This window comes from Cotesia glomerata, linkage group LG3 (genome assembly GCF_020080835.1).
Source record: "Cotesia glomerata isolate CgM1 linkage group LG3, MPM_Cglom_v2.3, whole genome shotgun sequence".
Lineage (NCBI taxonomy): Eukaryota > Metazoa > Arthropoda > Insecta > Hymenoptera > Braconidae > Cotesia > Cotesia glomerata.
The window spans coordinates 22,287,352-22,304,321 of NC_058160.1; the positions used below are offsets into that span (position 1 = coordinate 22,287,352).

The following is a 16,970-nucleotide window of genomic DNA, read 5'->3' on the forward strand; positions in this document are numbered from 1 at the left end:
ATTGCAGTTTGAAAATTCAAAACATAGTGTTTTATTTAACTTCTATCAGACTTTTGAGCCCGAAGAGCTCAAAAGCTTAGAACAGCTTACTCTGAGCTCAGAAAGCTCGAAATAACATATAAATTATATTTTTGAGCTCGAAGAGCTCAAAAACATCATAAGTGCAATTTTAAAAGCTTATTTATGAAATTAGCGGGAAGTTGCAGGGATGGCTTTTAGGGTCAACCGTTTTCCAGATTTTTTTTACTACCGTCATTAAATTTAGAGTATTACTAAGCAGTTACTAATTTTTACGGTTCTGTAGTACAATGTACTGTGACAAAAATAATTATTAGCTTTTGAAAATTACAAATTTCTTTCGGATACCATCAATGTATTCAAAAGAAGACATTTATAAAATGAGAATTATTTTTTCAAATAAAAAAATTAATCAATGTAATAATCGTTCAACATTATAAATTTTCTTCAAAACTTTATTTTTTTCCCCTTACACAGTGAAAATTTTTGCGTCATTGCGTCAAAAAATGTTGTGTTAACAATTTTTATGTTAAATATTTAACACTTTTTTGTGTTGATTTAACAGAAAAAATGTTAAATTTACACATAAAAGTGTTAAATATTCAACACAAAATTTTTAACACTAAGTTTTTTGACGCAATGACGCAAAATTTTTTTATTGTGTAAGAGTTATCATTTTCAAAATACAAGTATTGAGCCCTCATGACATTAACACCTTTAACAGTGTTAACTTAACACTTTATGGAAGGTAAATGCAACACCGAACACCTATACCAACACTACACTGCAGACTACACCGACCCTTTACTTTGTGAAGCGTAGAATTATATAAGGGCAAGGAATCCTAAAAAGTTCCTTGCCTTTGGGGGAAATGTTTTTTTTTTTTTTTAGATATTTTTCCAAGGATTTGTATCCCATGGCCATGACCATTAAATTTAATGAACACCGAATTAAGAAATTTTTTTCACCAGATCCATTGAAGCAATTTTCGATGGAAAAATCTTCTGCTGGCATAGAAGCGCAAGCTAATGAAGATGAAGCCAATATGGCGGTAAAGTACTATCAGGATTAGGCAGTAAAAATATCTCAAATTCGTGAAAATTTTCTTTAAACTAGATTATTATTTCTCAGTAATTGTACAATTATTTTTAATTACTTGATGGCTGAAACGAAAAATAGAGGCCTTTAAAAATGACTCTTATATCCCTTTATTCATTATACTATATTCGTTCTTTTCACCCTCGTTTTCGGTCGAATGTACATACGTCTATCCCCACGTCCATATATATAGCATATATAACTATCAAGCTAGTACGTGGCAGACACACAAAACCCACCATACCGTACACACACAGCAAGTTCACACAGCTGTGGTCTACTCATAGCTCAAGCTCTCTCTGGCCTGCCCTTTTCGCAATACTGATCTTCCTACCGTGAAAATGAACCTTCGGACCCCATGACATGCCAAGCAGCATGGCTAAAGAGCCAAACAAGTTATTCCGTTCAATATTTTGCTCTACTCGGAAATAGTACTAGACTATACATATGTATATATTAGGATATATAGTATGTATGTAGAGAGATGTAGAAGTAAAATGAAGGAAAAAGTTTAAAAAAAGAACAATGAGTACCTAGATCACTGTTTAGTACTCAGCTTATTGCTTTAGGGTACTCTGTTATGGACCTACCCACCATGACGTCGTAGATAGACATAGGCTAAGTAACAGACGGTGTATCAACTTCGATGAATATCAATCTTATGGATCTAGGCTCTAGGCCTTAGACTCTAGATACGAGTCTTTCACTCTATTCTCTGGAAAAACCTCCAGGGAAATTGGGCTGATAACGGCGATAATGATTTCGTAGATTACAGTCGTTCAAAGTCTCGCGTAATTTCTTATTTTAACTTTATTTCAGGGATATCTAGGCTTTTGTACAATCTGGGATGAAATTTTGATCTTATATAGAACATAAAAATTTTAGAAGATTAAAGTTTGAGTTTTTGAACACTGATAGAAGCATTTGTTTATAGTTAAAAATTCTCGTTAATATTTAACAAATCATTTATTAAAGACCACTTTTTAGTCCTTAACAAATATTTCTTAGTATTTAAAAAGATTTATTAATATTTAATAAATGAATATCAGATTTATTAAATACAAACAAATCATTTTAAATACTAAGAAATATTTGTTTAATACTAAAAAGTGGTCTCTAATAAATGATTTGTTAACTATTAACAAATATTTTTTATTACTAATAAATCCTTCTATCAGTGAAGAATTCAAAGAAAATTCAATTTCAGGGAAAAAGGAAAGAGCATAGCAATTGGTCGAAGTCAAATGAAACTGACGCTGAGGAACAATTTTCGAATACTAGCGCCGTCCAAATTGAAGTATATAATAGTCTTTGCTGTGCATCAAAATGAAATCTTTAGGTTCTTAAATATTTTCGGTAATTTTTTTACTTTGAAGATGGAAAATTTTGAAATTTTCATGAGATTTTTCTCAATAATTTGAATTAATAGGCCAGGCAAAGCACACGTACTAAGATTGAAAGTAATTACTATCAGGTAAGCATAAAATTCGGAGTAAGATGATATTTTGGATGATATATAAAACGTCCTTCTAAAAGTTCATTCACGTTAAACGATAACTGAAAAAGATAGAAAAAAAAAAAAACGCTACATTTCGAAGTTTTTCCGAAATAACACAATAAATTTTATTGATAACAAATTTCAGGACATAAAATTTTTCAAAAATATTATAGCAAACATTTTTTCATCCCTTTGTTTGATTAAAAAATAGAGCGCGCTAAAGTTGCGTCAACAATGAAAAGTGTAGAGTAATTTTTTTATTTTAAAACATATGAAAAAAATGTCTTTATACCGATAAAATAATTCTGCAAAAATTCATGAATCATTTATTACAATGGAATAAACTCTATAATGTTGACAAAAATAACTAGTTTGAAAATGAACCGATAGATTTATTAAAAAGTAAATGGATGAATCTGAAAGTTCTTCACGAAAACTAAACTTCAATTCCGGCAGCGGTATTTTATAAATACCATGTTTTCAATTTACGGTCCGCCGGTGTCACTGATGGCTCAAAAGTTAGTACTTTAGTACAAAAGTCCTGTAGCAATTGAGAATAGAAGGAGAAGAAATTTAATATAACTGTCAAAAGAAAATGGGAAGCATTTATAAATCCCAGATAGTTTATTTTATTATAGATGTGTTTTTATAGCAATGCAGTAAAGAGGGTTACAATAAGAGAGGAAAAGAGAGATAATGAAAATTGACTGAAGGGATTTGAGTCTGGTTAGTTTTCTGGTTTGGTTGTTAAGATGAGAACCAAGTTGAAGAGAAAAAGTACTGTTCAGGCATTTCGGCCATTTGTCCAACGCGAGTAGTCACGTATATCTTTCTTTGATAGTGGGGATTTAAGCAACTCTGCCAGTTATAAGTATAAATATATATATAAGAGTACACGACTACATCCAGAGGCGTATACATACACTAGTATTTATACGAGACACTAGACGACTAGACAGTCGCATCAATAAATCAACAATATAGATAGACTTGTCCTAACGAGAGACAAACAATGCAGTAGACAACTGCAATATGATGCCTCAATCATAATAGGAGTGATGTGAGATCGATTTTAAAACACATTTTTAGTTTTTTCAATACCATAATTAGTGAGCCAGAAAACATTGGATGTTGTTTTAGGAAAATGAGGTTTGCGAAAAATTTTAATCAATTTTTTAGAGCGAAATGCTGAAGAGATAGGAAGACAGAAATATTTATGCCGCGATGAGTTTATGCTAGAAGAACTATGGAAATATTTCATTTAAAAGTTTTTTAGTTCACTCATGTACATGAAAAAATTCATGGAAAAGGTGGAAACTCTAAGAATTTGTTTTTTTAATTTGAAAAATTATTTGAATTCTTAGAAATTTTGTTTGTTGTAAGTTTTTAACTTTTTGAAATGATTAATCTGGAGTTAAAAAATTTTCAAGAAAAGTTAAAAGAAAATCCACAAGTAGAAATTGAAAAAAAAAATGTGAATGCAGATTTTTTTTTTACTTTTCTTTGTAATAAAGTGTTTGTTTAGAAAAATTTTTAAAATTGACAGAAAAATTTTTCAACTAAAATCAACAATCCGAAATAGGGGATGAGTTAGGAATGTAAGCGAGTAATTTTGAAATGTGTGGAATTATTTGGAAGTTTTTGAGAATGTAGTTGATTCACGCGAATCGATTAAACACACGTACAATGGGTTTAAGGTTATTCGAAATATTTAAATTTCATAAAATCTCGATTTCACCCGCTGAAACTTTGCTACGTGACTCGAATTATTGTCTCTAATTTACCAAGAATACTTTTAGGAAATAAATTCAATCTACTCCACTTCTACAAATTTATAGAAAACATTTTATAACAATATTTTGTTAGAAGGTACAAGCTCGAAGAATAAACTTAACAAATCGAATTTTCTTTTTTTGTTGAAAGCTTTTTTAAAAAAATTAAAAAATGACTGCCGCCAAAGATTCCAATTATTTTGTGCAATAAGGTTAAAATATACGAAATCTCATCCATATTTATATAATACATTCACGTGTATATATTTGTGTATAAGGGCGTGCCAAAAATCGATTACTTTGTAAATAACATTCCGCTTTAGTCACACATTTCTTTATTTTTCAACAAATTTTAAACATGTATCTTAATCTTTAAATAAATTTTTTTATTTTATGATTTGAATTTTGTACAAAAAAAATTATTAAAAATTGAAACGTTTTGAAATCAAGCCAAATTAAAACTTTCAATTTTTTATAAACTCTAGTGACTGGTAATAATGAATTAACTTGCAAGAGATGAAAATATTAAATTTTTAATTCAAAGTTATACCAAAAATAAAAAGTTTTTATCAATGAATAGAATATTAAACAAAAACTAAATAGAGTTATTTCAATTAATTTCCTTTTGTTTTTATTAACCAACAGTTCGATAAAAATAAAATGATAAAACTTTATTAAAGGCTAATCATCATTTTAATTATAATTCATTACTTACAAAGTTTACATTTTCAATTTAAGCATTATCATTTTTAAATAATTCAATGACAGTCGTTCCGTTAACGATTTCTCAATCGAGTCAATTTATTACAAGTTTAATTCTAATTGAAATTTATTCTGTTGAGTGAAGTCAATCATATTGGTGGCACACAATCAAATACATTTTTACTCGCCTTTAAATTTAACACTCTGCGATTGAAGTTTATTTCTAAAATTTTTTGCAGTAATTACCTTCGAATAAATCTGACAAAAACACCCGAGTTCTTAATCCCAGAATTAAGTGCTCGTTGGCACTAATGCCTTCCGTTAGACCCCAGAACACGTTAGGAACAAATTTTTACGGATAATTTTGACCTGAGTAAAAATAAATCTCTGGAATGTTACTTTACTATACATATATCGACTTTCATGAGAAAAACTGAATTCAATTTTTCCTTAACTGTTATATTATCAAAAGGACAAGGTAAATTTTGTCCAAGTCTTATCTCAATGATAAAATTATTTTACGCAGTTCAATTTGGTGTTATTGGAAAGGTTGAGACTTGAATTTATGCCCTTTTATATAAAAAATTTACATTAGGTTTCGAAATGATTTTTCTAGACATTTCAAGTTTGATAAATGTTAATTTTACGACGCTCCGCCAAATAATTTTGAAGTTAATTTATTTCATAAATATCATTAAGAGAATAAAGAAATTTTTGCTGTAAAGTTTACAAATTATAATTGTTTACAAGCAATTAATTAAAATAAATAATGTTGTTTTGTCAGCGAAAATTAATTAGTGCTATTAACGAGTCAAAGTAATTTATTTTTCTTGCAATATTATTTCATTTATTACCACCCTCTTCACAAAATTTTAAGCAGAATAATGACACAATTTTATATTTTTTGCATTAAAAAAAAGTTTTGACTACAGAAAATATTAACACATAAAATTAAAATTCACAATTTTTTATCGCATCCAAAATAGTGAAAATTTGAAAAAATTACGTATTGATTAATTTTTTTTCATTATTCTATTTTCGAGTAATTATAAGCTGTTAATCGTGAACATCAAAATTTACACATTTTTTACAAGTTCATAAAAAATGTATAACATATGATTGGATAACAATTTTTTTTTTTTTTTTTTAAATGGTCAGTTTTATCGAGAAATGTTATGTAACGAAAAAATTAATACAGTGCTCTATAAATTAATGTTTGAAAAATATCAGTGAAAAATGACACGGGTAAGCATTTTTTAAATTTTTAAACTGCGAAAAAATATAAATATAGAATTTTGTAAACTTTCAATAAATGATTTATAAATTCGCCATGAAGAATAGAACAAAATCCAAAAAAAAAAAAAATTGTCAGTAACTCAATTTAAGTTTTATAAAGCCAAGAAATATAACAACCCCTTTATCTAAAAAATCAGCAAATAAAAATTCACCTATCAGTCCTAAATTTTCACCCAAAAAATTCTCATAACTTGATCATTGCTAAGGTAAAAGCCCCAATAGATGCTCATGTACCAGTATATGATCACTCCATGTATTTGTATATCTATATTTGTGAATATGGTATGGGGCTTTTACCTTATTCATAACATAAATAAACAACTCCAAATGCCTTTATAATTAAAAAAGATCATTAACCACTCGAAATCGCCGTTGCTAAAAAGGGGGTTGCTATAGTTATTATCAATTTATAAGACATAACATATAAAATGATAAACTGAAGCAACTCTTCTCCTCCGTTTAGCAGTTTAACATACAACATTACAACAGTCCATAGAATACACGATACGAGAAATGTTACTAATGTCGTAGGACATCTTAGCAATTCAATATGAACTCAATAGACGGCGCATATACATACATCGGATATATGTCTGTAGGAATAGTCAAGATTACTCGCGCGTCCGAGTAACACTTGCACATGATATAACATATTGTCTTCTTGGTTCTTGGTCTAGCATTATATCTAGTAGCATCAGTTCTATGCTATTTACTCTTCATATGTAATCTTTACTCTCACATACATGAATTCACATCATACATATGAGTGCAACAAAACTTAACTCTGTCCGTGTGTTATTACATACTGAACTGTATAATACACAACTAACAACTGTAGTTGCCTTCTTCTGCATACAATATGCATGTATGTATTAGGTAGTAAGTAATATGTAATATGTAGTGTACATATATAAAGTTATACCTTTTATTTTTATGCCACCATTTCCATTCAGTTCATTACATGTAAATGAGATTTAAATATCGAACATAAGAGGTAAAAAAACCGAGACAGCTTTATATTTTTTATTCCTTCATTCTCCACTTTAATATTCTTTATTTTTACCTTCCACTCTGTACTACTCTCGGGATTTCTTCTTTTATTTCTTTTTCTCTTCATCTGTTCTTTTACTATTTGAACGCTGGATGAGGCCATCGGGTAGGTACAGCCCGAGATGAGAGAGAAGAGAAAAAGATAAAGAGAGAGAGTGGCTGTGCAGTGGTGTGTTGAGCTGAGCTGTGCTGAGGGATGGAGGCGGTTTCCCTCTGCTGGAGTTTCTCCTGCTTTACCTCTACCCGTTATACAGCATCACTAGCACTACTATGTAGTGTACCATCAAGAGCCTTCTCCACTATTTCCTCTCCCTTGTAGCAGCCGCCACTCGTATCGTGTAATCCAGCTAGCTGCTAGCCTGAAAACACGCGCCTTTGTCCGTTGCTGCCCCTGGTATGCCTCCCCCTTGCACCCTTCCACCCCCTACCACCCTTCACTATCCCATCCAGCTATATTTGTCTGTACTTTTTTCAATTCTTTCCCAATTTATGTTTTTGGTGTTTATTTTATGGCTTATTAGTTTGAGTGGTCATTATTTATCTTCAATTACAGAGTAAAGCATTTCAATCAGAAGATATAGTAATAAAAATAATTTATCTAATTTGTTCACGGCTTTTAAGATATTGTTTTATTATTAATATATAATTAATAATTTTTGATAATAAGACGAAAAAAAAACTAATTTATTAGTACACGGAAAAAAGTAAACTGTAATAAATAACAGTCGATTTATAATAAGTAATGATCAACTGCTCAAAATTACCATTTCAAACAGTAAAATCGTGATTTTACTATTCACTTTATAAAATTTACCATTTAAACGTTACAATTTACTCTTTACATGGAAGAAAATACTATTTCAAATACTAATATTCGCTAGGTAAATGTCTAAAATGTTAAAGTATAATAATTAAAAATTCAGACTTTGATATTTATCATTTGGTATTCATCAATGTAATAACGTTAAATTGGAGATTATTACGATCACATGCTCTAAATCTGTATTTTTAATCATGTAAAGTATTCAATATGTTATTTTTTTTCATTGCCTAATTTTAATTGAACTCTGAACGGTACTTTTTGAGAAATACAACAAATATGATGATTTCTCATCAGATTTAATGTTTAAGGAAAAAAACGTCTGGTTCATTACCTTATTACTCCAAACCTACCAAGTTTAAAAAAAAATATACCAGGTTTCATTAAATTATGACCAGTAACTCTAACCGACAGTACTACTTTTATTATCTAAAGTTATGTAATTATATTAATTGTTACATAAGTTTATCCTTTAAAAAAAAGTAGGTAAATTTTACCCTGTTAAAAAAATAAGCACATAAATTATTAATTAATCTTTAATAGTAAAATAATATTTTGAAAGTCGTGAACAAATTTAATTGATATTTATAATAGATATGACAAATAAAAAAAAAACTAATAATTGTATGATGATAAACTGCAGACAATTTTTCGGTCAAATTGATTGAGATAATGTAAAAATTAATAATCTGACGCAGTTTTTAAATGCAAAAAGTAGAAAATTTTATAAAAAGATTTATTACCGTAAAAAAGTAGCAATTAAAGCTTTTATTGGGGAATTAATAATTTTTTTTACCTTGAACACAGGGGAGAATTCTGATAAACTTTTGAGGTTTAATTATGACGGTGTAATATAAAATATAGTTTTCCTATTAAATATCAAACAAAGTTTGGGAAAGTTATTATTTATCAAGCGAAAAGAGAAAAAAGATGATTTATTAAATCAAATAGAGAGTACAATATTATTTTGTTATATGCACGCAGAAAAAAATTTTGTTAAAATAACCTAAGACATGTTCTGGTAACAAATGCATTTGTTAACATAGGGATAACAAATTATATGTTAAAATAACAAAATTTAGGTTATAGCAAGTTATTGATATGTTATATAACAACAAAACAATTTAGTTACTATAGCAAAATCTTTAAGTAGATTCGACAAAATAATTTAGTTGGTATAACAAATTTTTTTTGTTGAAACAGCAAAATTATTCTATTAAAATAACAAATAAATTTACATTAAATGTTACATTAAATTTTATAAGAATTCATAATTTAAAAATATGCTATAATCAGTGATATTTGATTTGGAAAATATTTTAGCAACAAATTAGTTTTGTTATTGCAGGACAACAAGTTGATTTGGTGATTTAACAGACTGGTTTGTTAGTACAACTTGAAACATTTTGTGAATGCGACTAATGAATTTGTTACTATAACAACACTCATTTGTTACCAGAACATATTTTTCAGTTATCCCGTCTTTTGTTATTTCAACAAAATCATTTTTATGCGTGTGCGCAGTGTTTGAAATTTTGTGAGTGAAGATGGTGTGTATATTTTTTGAGATCACACTATTAAAAATTGATTGAATTAAAGAAAAAAATCCCTGAATCAAGAATATCATTTTAAAAATTTTTAACTTCCCGCTAAAAATCTCAGATTTTCAAAAATCGGGAAGTTATTGTTTTTACCCCGTTTGGCAAAAATCGAGTTTTCATCAGATCTCGACGTTTGAAGGTCACAGGAAGCTTCCCTGACTACCCCCGCGATGTTGTCACTATGTCTGTATGTATGTATGTGTGTGTGTGTGTGTGTGTGTGTGTGTGTGTGTGTGTGTGTGTGTGTGTGTGTGTGTGTGTGTGTGTGTGTGTGTGTGTGTGTGTGTGTGTGTGTGTGTGTGTGACTATGTGACTCGCTTATAACTTTTGAACGGTTGAACCGATTTCATCGCGGTTGGTGCCATTCGAAAGGGCTACGCTGAACTTAGATTTCCTGAGAATTTGAACCGATTCGGACCGATAGATTTTAAGAAATCTTGAAAAATCTTAAAAAAAATAAGAAAAAAATCATTTTTGAAAGTAGTTTTTTTGGAATATCTTTTAAACGGCTCTATCGATCAACTTCAAAAACTAATCCGCCCTTAAGCTTGAAAAACCACGCCGATCGGCGTCAACCCGATCAAAATCGGTTGATTCGTTCGAGAGATAGCGTGAACGAAAGAAAACCTAAAAAAACAGAATCAACTGCTTTTTACATATAACTTCGTCATTTCTTCTCGGATCGTTTTTGATGATATAGAATAATTTCAGAGGTTAAAAAACCGCGTCGATTGCCGCCGAAAACGTGGAAATCGGTTGATTAGTTCGAGAGATATCCTCGACGAAATATTTGGAAATAAGGATTTTTCAACATAACTTCGACATTTTTTGGAATAACTTTCAAACAGCTCTACCGATCGATTCCAAAAACTAATCAGCTCTTAACATCATAAAACCACGTCGATTGCCACCAAGCTGGTCAAAATCGGTTGATTCGTTCGAGAGATATCGTGAACGAAAGAAAACCGAAAAGTGTTTTTCAGAGTTACTCCGAAATTTCTAGTTTGACCAATTGAAACTTAGAAATTATTTATAAGGCTTAAAAAACTACGTAGAATGCCGCCAACCGCGTAAAAATCGGTTCATTCATTCAAAAGTTATTGCGGTATGAACATTCAAAAAATAGTGTTCCATGAAACTTCTATCAGACTTTTGAGCTCAAAGAGCTCAAAAGCATAGAAAAGGTATCTTTTTGAGCTCGGAGAGCTTAAAACAACACACAGATTGTACTTTTGAGCTCGAAGAGCTCAAAAAAGCGGCCAGGTATTAACGGAATTAGCGGGAAGTTGCAGGGATGGCCTTTAGGGTCAACCGTTTTCCTAATTTTTTTTTGCAACGAATCGAACAAAAAAATTTTCGAATTAAGATTTTGTTTTTGATTCAAGTAAATTTTACTTTAAAACATTTAAAAATTTTTCTTTTAAATCAAATTAATTTTTTAATCCGTATAAATAAATATGAAGTAAAATGACAATGAAAATTTTTTTAAATTTGATTTTAATTTGACCAAAATCTGAAATATTTCCAAATTGTTATTTTAATCTCCTAATTTTTCCGAATAAAAGACTGAACAAAAAGTAAATCCGAAATCAGTGGAATGAAAACAGCGTGAAAAATTGACAACGCACTGGAATTAACTGTCTGGCGTAAATAAACAAAATCCCAATCCAATTAACTGTTAAGCGTGATTTTAAATAATGTAATGAAAGAATGAGGACGTTGATGCGTTGTGTAACAGAGAAGATACGTGTATACTTTAGTAGGTAGTGTAATGTTGTGCACTACTATGTCATATACGTATATAAATATTATTGTTGTTATTATTATTATCAGAGTATGAACATATAGTTATTCACATATACGTTTAATAGTAACAGTGTAATGCACAGCAGCAATGGACTATACGGCTTTACAAATAAGTAAAGCTAAAGCTGTGATGCCAACTTTAACATTCGACCAAGTTACACTATGAGTTTAGTTACGCGACGCAGCAATCCCTCAGGCGTCATGCATGTATATTTTTCATTACATATATATCCATGTGCTATGTACTGTACATTATATTGGCGACATGGATGACTTTGGGCTTTCGCAGACTGACCTATTTATATTATCACTCTATGTATTTTTATTTATATATTTATATTCATATATTGTATTTGTATCAGGGTTTATTAATAGCAACGGAGGAGTAAGGGCAATTATGGCAATTTAAATAACTCCAAATATCTACGGCTATCTTTATATTTAGTTTACTATTACACTTTCTCCATATAATATATAATTCTACCCAAGCACGCTTTGCTTTTAAATAAATAAACCCGAGATTGTAATTTTAATTGAAATGTTTTGTTCTTTTTTTCTTTAGTTTTTTATTATTTCCATTTATGATTAAACTGTATTTTTATCCGCCCGATAAATTTGTTACGTGTAATTTCATGTTATTTTAACGATATAATATAATACTCTGACGTTTATTTCACTCAATTATTAATAACTCAATTTTACTTAAAAATTCAGTTTTTAAAAAATTTATTCAGCCTTTCACTAAACGATCGTAATAAAAATATATACATTCAAATAATTCAATGTTTTAATTGATCATTAATTATGGATTTGTAATTTGCAGTAAAGTAATTGTTTATTAATGGTTTGATAAATAACTTTAGCAATTTCGAGGGTGTTAATGGCGTACCTTTGGCTAATAGAGAGTAACGGCGAGAAGGAAATTTGTGAAAAGGAAACTTTTTTTAACACTAATTTGTTTCTTCAATGATAAAGTATATAAATAGACGTTTCGATGTTTTAATGTTTATATTTCTCGAGTGGAAAAATACTTTCGACAAGATACTTTTTTATTTGACATAACTTATTTTTCTGACGGTCATTAATAAAACATATTCTTCTTGAGAGAATTTGTAGATATGATTCAAGAGATTTTCTTGACCTAAGTATTTTGTCTTTAGGATCTTTGTTTCTTTATTTATTGAAGCTTGTACTTCTAAGATAATGGTTTTCTGAGAAAGAAAAATAATTTATTTTTAAAACTAGTCGAAGCTCTTGTGTACTTTTGATCATTTTCAATCTAATCGGATCAATAAGTATTTAAATAAATTTATATGCAGAAGAGTATTTAATTATCTAAAAGTATTAAAATAAAACAATTTTTTAATAAATAATGCAAGATACTTATTATATGGTGTGGAAGTTGATATAAATATTAATTTTTTTTTTACTTATGCACATCTAGCTCTACAAAATGATGTCATTTTTTACAACTCGGTAAATTTCACGGTAAATTAAATGTTTTTATGCAAAAAATGAATCATTATTTTTTAAACTTTCGCTTAATCACAGCACTATAAATAACAATTTTTATTTTTAATGGAATTCAAATTCACCATCAATTACTTTATGGTAAAACTAAATTTTCTATTAAAAATAGATTGTTACGATCTATTAGAAACTATTAATCGTTTATTAATGCCTCATAAATAAACTGAACTTTTCAAATAAACGAAAAATTAATGAAATGAACAAGCAGTTGATAATTTTCACTAGATTTTTGATAAAATAAATAATTAACTAAAAATAGCTTTAATTTTTTGATAATGAAAAATGAAGTTCCAAAAACTCGTCAAATTTTTCATTTACTTTTTGGTAATTTTTCATCTTTTTAATAAATATTCAAATAAAAATTTTTGCAGAAAAATATTTAATTGCAAAAAATTCTTATAAAATAGAAGTTAAAAAAAAACATGTAAATATTCAACTTGTATTGACCTATTTACATCAACTAGTTGTAAAAAAATGCTGACATTTTTTACTGAATAATTTTCACGCTAAAATAAAAGTTTTTAATCAAAATAAATTGCAACGAACTATTGTAAAAAATTTATCATCCATCAATACCTAAAATAGAAACTGGACTTTTCAAGTAAATGAAAAATTGATAAGTTGAACAACCAATTCATAATTTTTAGTTAAACGAAGAAGTACCCGAATGAAAGAGACTTCATTAAGTTAATGATATCTCAGATCAGAAATAAAAATCTAAGATCAAAAAGTTACTTTTCCAACATAGTTATGTTAATTAAATTCTGCAAATATGATTAATCTTGTCAGTTGGTTGACCTTAATACAAGTGAATATATAAGATGCAAAGCAACAGCTCGTATTCGTACTCGGTATCCGAATTATATTATATCAGTTTACTTGAGAAGATTGACGTAGTCAACGCCTGATCGTAATGATGAAATTTAAATTTTATTTCACTGTTCGCAGTTTTTCAAATCCGCCATTATTCCAGTCCTGAACAAAATAACAACATACATTGACTATTAATTTAACCACTTATCACTTGTTCTATTTATATAAATGGGCATTTATAATGAAATTGATGATGATGATGATGATGACAATAATAATAATAATGATAAAACAAGCAAGTTGATCAGAAAACCGTTGCGTGAGCCAAAATGTACGTGCGATTCTGATTCCGTTGAAGAAGTCGATCCGAAAAGGTAACCGGAGCCCTGACTTACTTTTTACAAACTTCAAGTGTTTATTACAACTTGTACCTGATGAGTCAAAGTACATAAACATTATTGAACTCTAAAGAATCGTTGAATAATTTTCGATGGGAAATAAATAATAATAATAATTATTATTAATACTCAATTGTTTAAAAAAAATGAAATTAATAGTTGACTAAATAAATTTAGACTAGACTACTAAACCAGCAACAAACTCAAGACTAACTCGTAAATCCTGTAATGAGGGCGATACGAAGACATATAAGCGGTAAAGCAGGCGGAAGCAGCTAAAAAAACTTAACAAATAACAAGTATCACGCGTCATCTAAATTATTTTTCATAAAGATTGATAGCGTGCTCATGCAACAATCGTATGACTGATTAACTACGGGGCGAACTCTCTTTATTTTTATTTTTTACTGAGGAAGATTTGCCGTAGACGAGTTTTCATATGCAGTTACTTATACCGCTAACGCAAGTATTATTAATAGTAATTATCATTATCATAATTATACTAATAATAGGTTCCTTGTAAAATATTTGAAAGAGATCAGAGATTTAATGATAAGATTTAGATGGTCAGTGAACTTGAATCACTTCTGGCTTACTGTGCACTTTGATATGTACACATGTTTTAATTTATGCATTGTCAGTTAGTATATAATGTATTAAAATATTATTTAAGCGGGCATTGTGCCAGAGGTTGAGGTTTTTCGTCAACGGCTAGTCAACCCGAAGGAATTAAGTAGCCATGCCGTCGCCAGGTATCAGGATTTGGAGACTTGTTTTTTTAATAAAAATTTTTTTGATAAAAAATTTACTGACAGTAGCAGACATTGGATAGTTTTTTTTACAATATGCGAATTGTATAAAATTTTTTGCATGAATTGTACTGAAATTTTCAGTTAGTAAACGTTTAATTTTTATATTACAATAAAAAAATTATTTGTTATTTTCTGTCAAAAATGACTGACATTTAATAATCTTTTACTTTCTATAAAAAAATTACTTTTTTGTAAGCAATTAAAAAAATATTAATGAAAAACTTCAAAATATTTCTTGATGCATTTTTTAGTATTCGTCTGCTACTGTCAGTAATTTAAAAAAATGTTAAGTAAACTGACAGATTGTTATGGGATCTGTAAAGTAATAAAAATTCATTGACAAAACAAGCGGGACATGAACAATAAAATAAAATAATAATGTAGTACGTACAGGATTCGATAACAATAACTAAAATAAAAATTTAATGACGTAAGAAATGAGAGATTATCAAACTTACGGCATTTTTATTGTCATCATAAGTCATACGAGACGATCCTGATGATTATCCTTTGGCAGAGGTACAATTACTAGTTAATGAATAATAAAAAGTACAGGTTTGCAATTGCGGCAGCTACTCCAAGTGCATGATCGGTGTCGAAATCACCGAGTGGGTCATGTGTAAGAGTTTCTTTCAACACAATCACATGAAAAATATTTTATTAGCCCGAAAATTTAAAAAAATTTCTTCAAAAAAAAATTAAAAATCCAATGTAATAAGTACACTTGTTATGTTTTGCGGATAAACATTGTCCTGTGTTGATTTCAATTAATTAATTACTTGAATTTTTTAATTACAATATTTAGACCGCAGTAATGGTCACGGTGTAGCAATGCAACGCACATTTTTAAGGCCCGTGGAGAAACACTTGGATCCTGATCTCGGATTCTTAGTATACCCGAATACTGAGGTAAAACAAATAGAACAAAAATAAAAAAAAATCACCACTCTTGATATTAAACGCTGTAGCACGACACTGAGTTATAAAAAATGAAAATTCAAGCACGAATTTTATTTATTTAAATTTAAATTCAAACTTTACTATTATTACTAGGAGAAATTAACTCGAGTAGTCTTCACGGTGAGTGAAGGCTAATAATTTTAAGGGACTCTGATGATTATTCGGAGGGATAATTGCACTCACGAGCACTGACCGATGCTGAGGATGAAACAGTAGATGGTGATTGAAGAGGAAGCTGAGTCGAGCACTGGTGAATCGCTCTTATTATTATTTATTTCGTTTACTTGGTCAAAGACGAACTTGTTGGATGCAACCGAGTTTTGTGACTGAGCATCAGAAACCGTGTAAGCCGTGCCCCGTCAGTAGACAAGGCTGCCAACCCGACCAATCAGTGCTGAGCTTCAACGGTTATGAAGGTTGGTGGCGCTTGCGCGCAGTTCACTAAATTTTTTAGTGCGCGCGCGAGTTTGAATTTTTACATACCGCGCCACGGTAAGTTGTCGATCGTTGAAAACTGGCTATCAGCTGATGACAACTGACAAAATATAAAAACTGCGCATGACACTTTAATTACACACATATATGTAAATGTTTACAGTCGTCGTCATTAATTTGTAATGAGTGTGAATTCAGCCGACATCCGACAATTGAAAACTTTAACAATCGATATCTTCATGAAAATATCGATTAGCACAATTTTTCAAAGTGATAATGGTGTGTATTTAAATTGTCTGTAAGAGCATTTTTTCGAAAATTTATTAAATTCGTTATTTGAGCTGCAATTTTAAAATTAAAT

At 29.3% G+C, this 16,970-nt stretch overlaps 1 protein-coding gene across 4 annotated transcripts in view; it reads right to left on the reverse strand.

The window, feature by feature from the left end:
- Positions 1–16,532, reverse strand: part of LOC123261921 (protein PFC0760c-like) — a 69,958-nt gene extending 53,426 nt beyond the window's left edge. For 3 of the 4 annotated variants that reach the window (XM_044723807.1, XM_044723808.1, XM_044723805.1), the window contains exon 1: positions 15,673–16,524. The gene's annotated coding sequence lies outside the window, so the exon portion shown is untranslated. Of the gene's footprint in view, positions 1–15,672 lie in introns of all 4 variants that reach the window. The other variant, XM_044723809.1, reaches the window with a different exon arrangement.
- Positions 16,533–16,970: the final 438 nt, after the last annotated feature.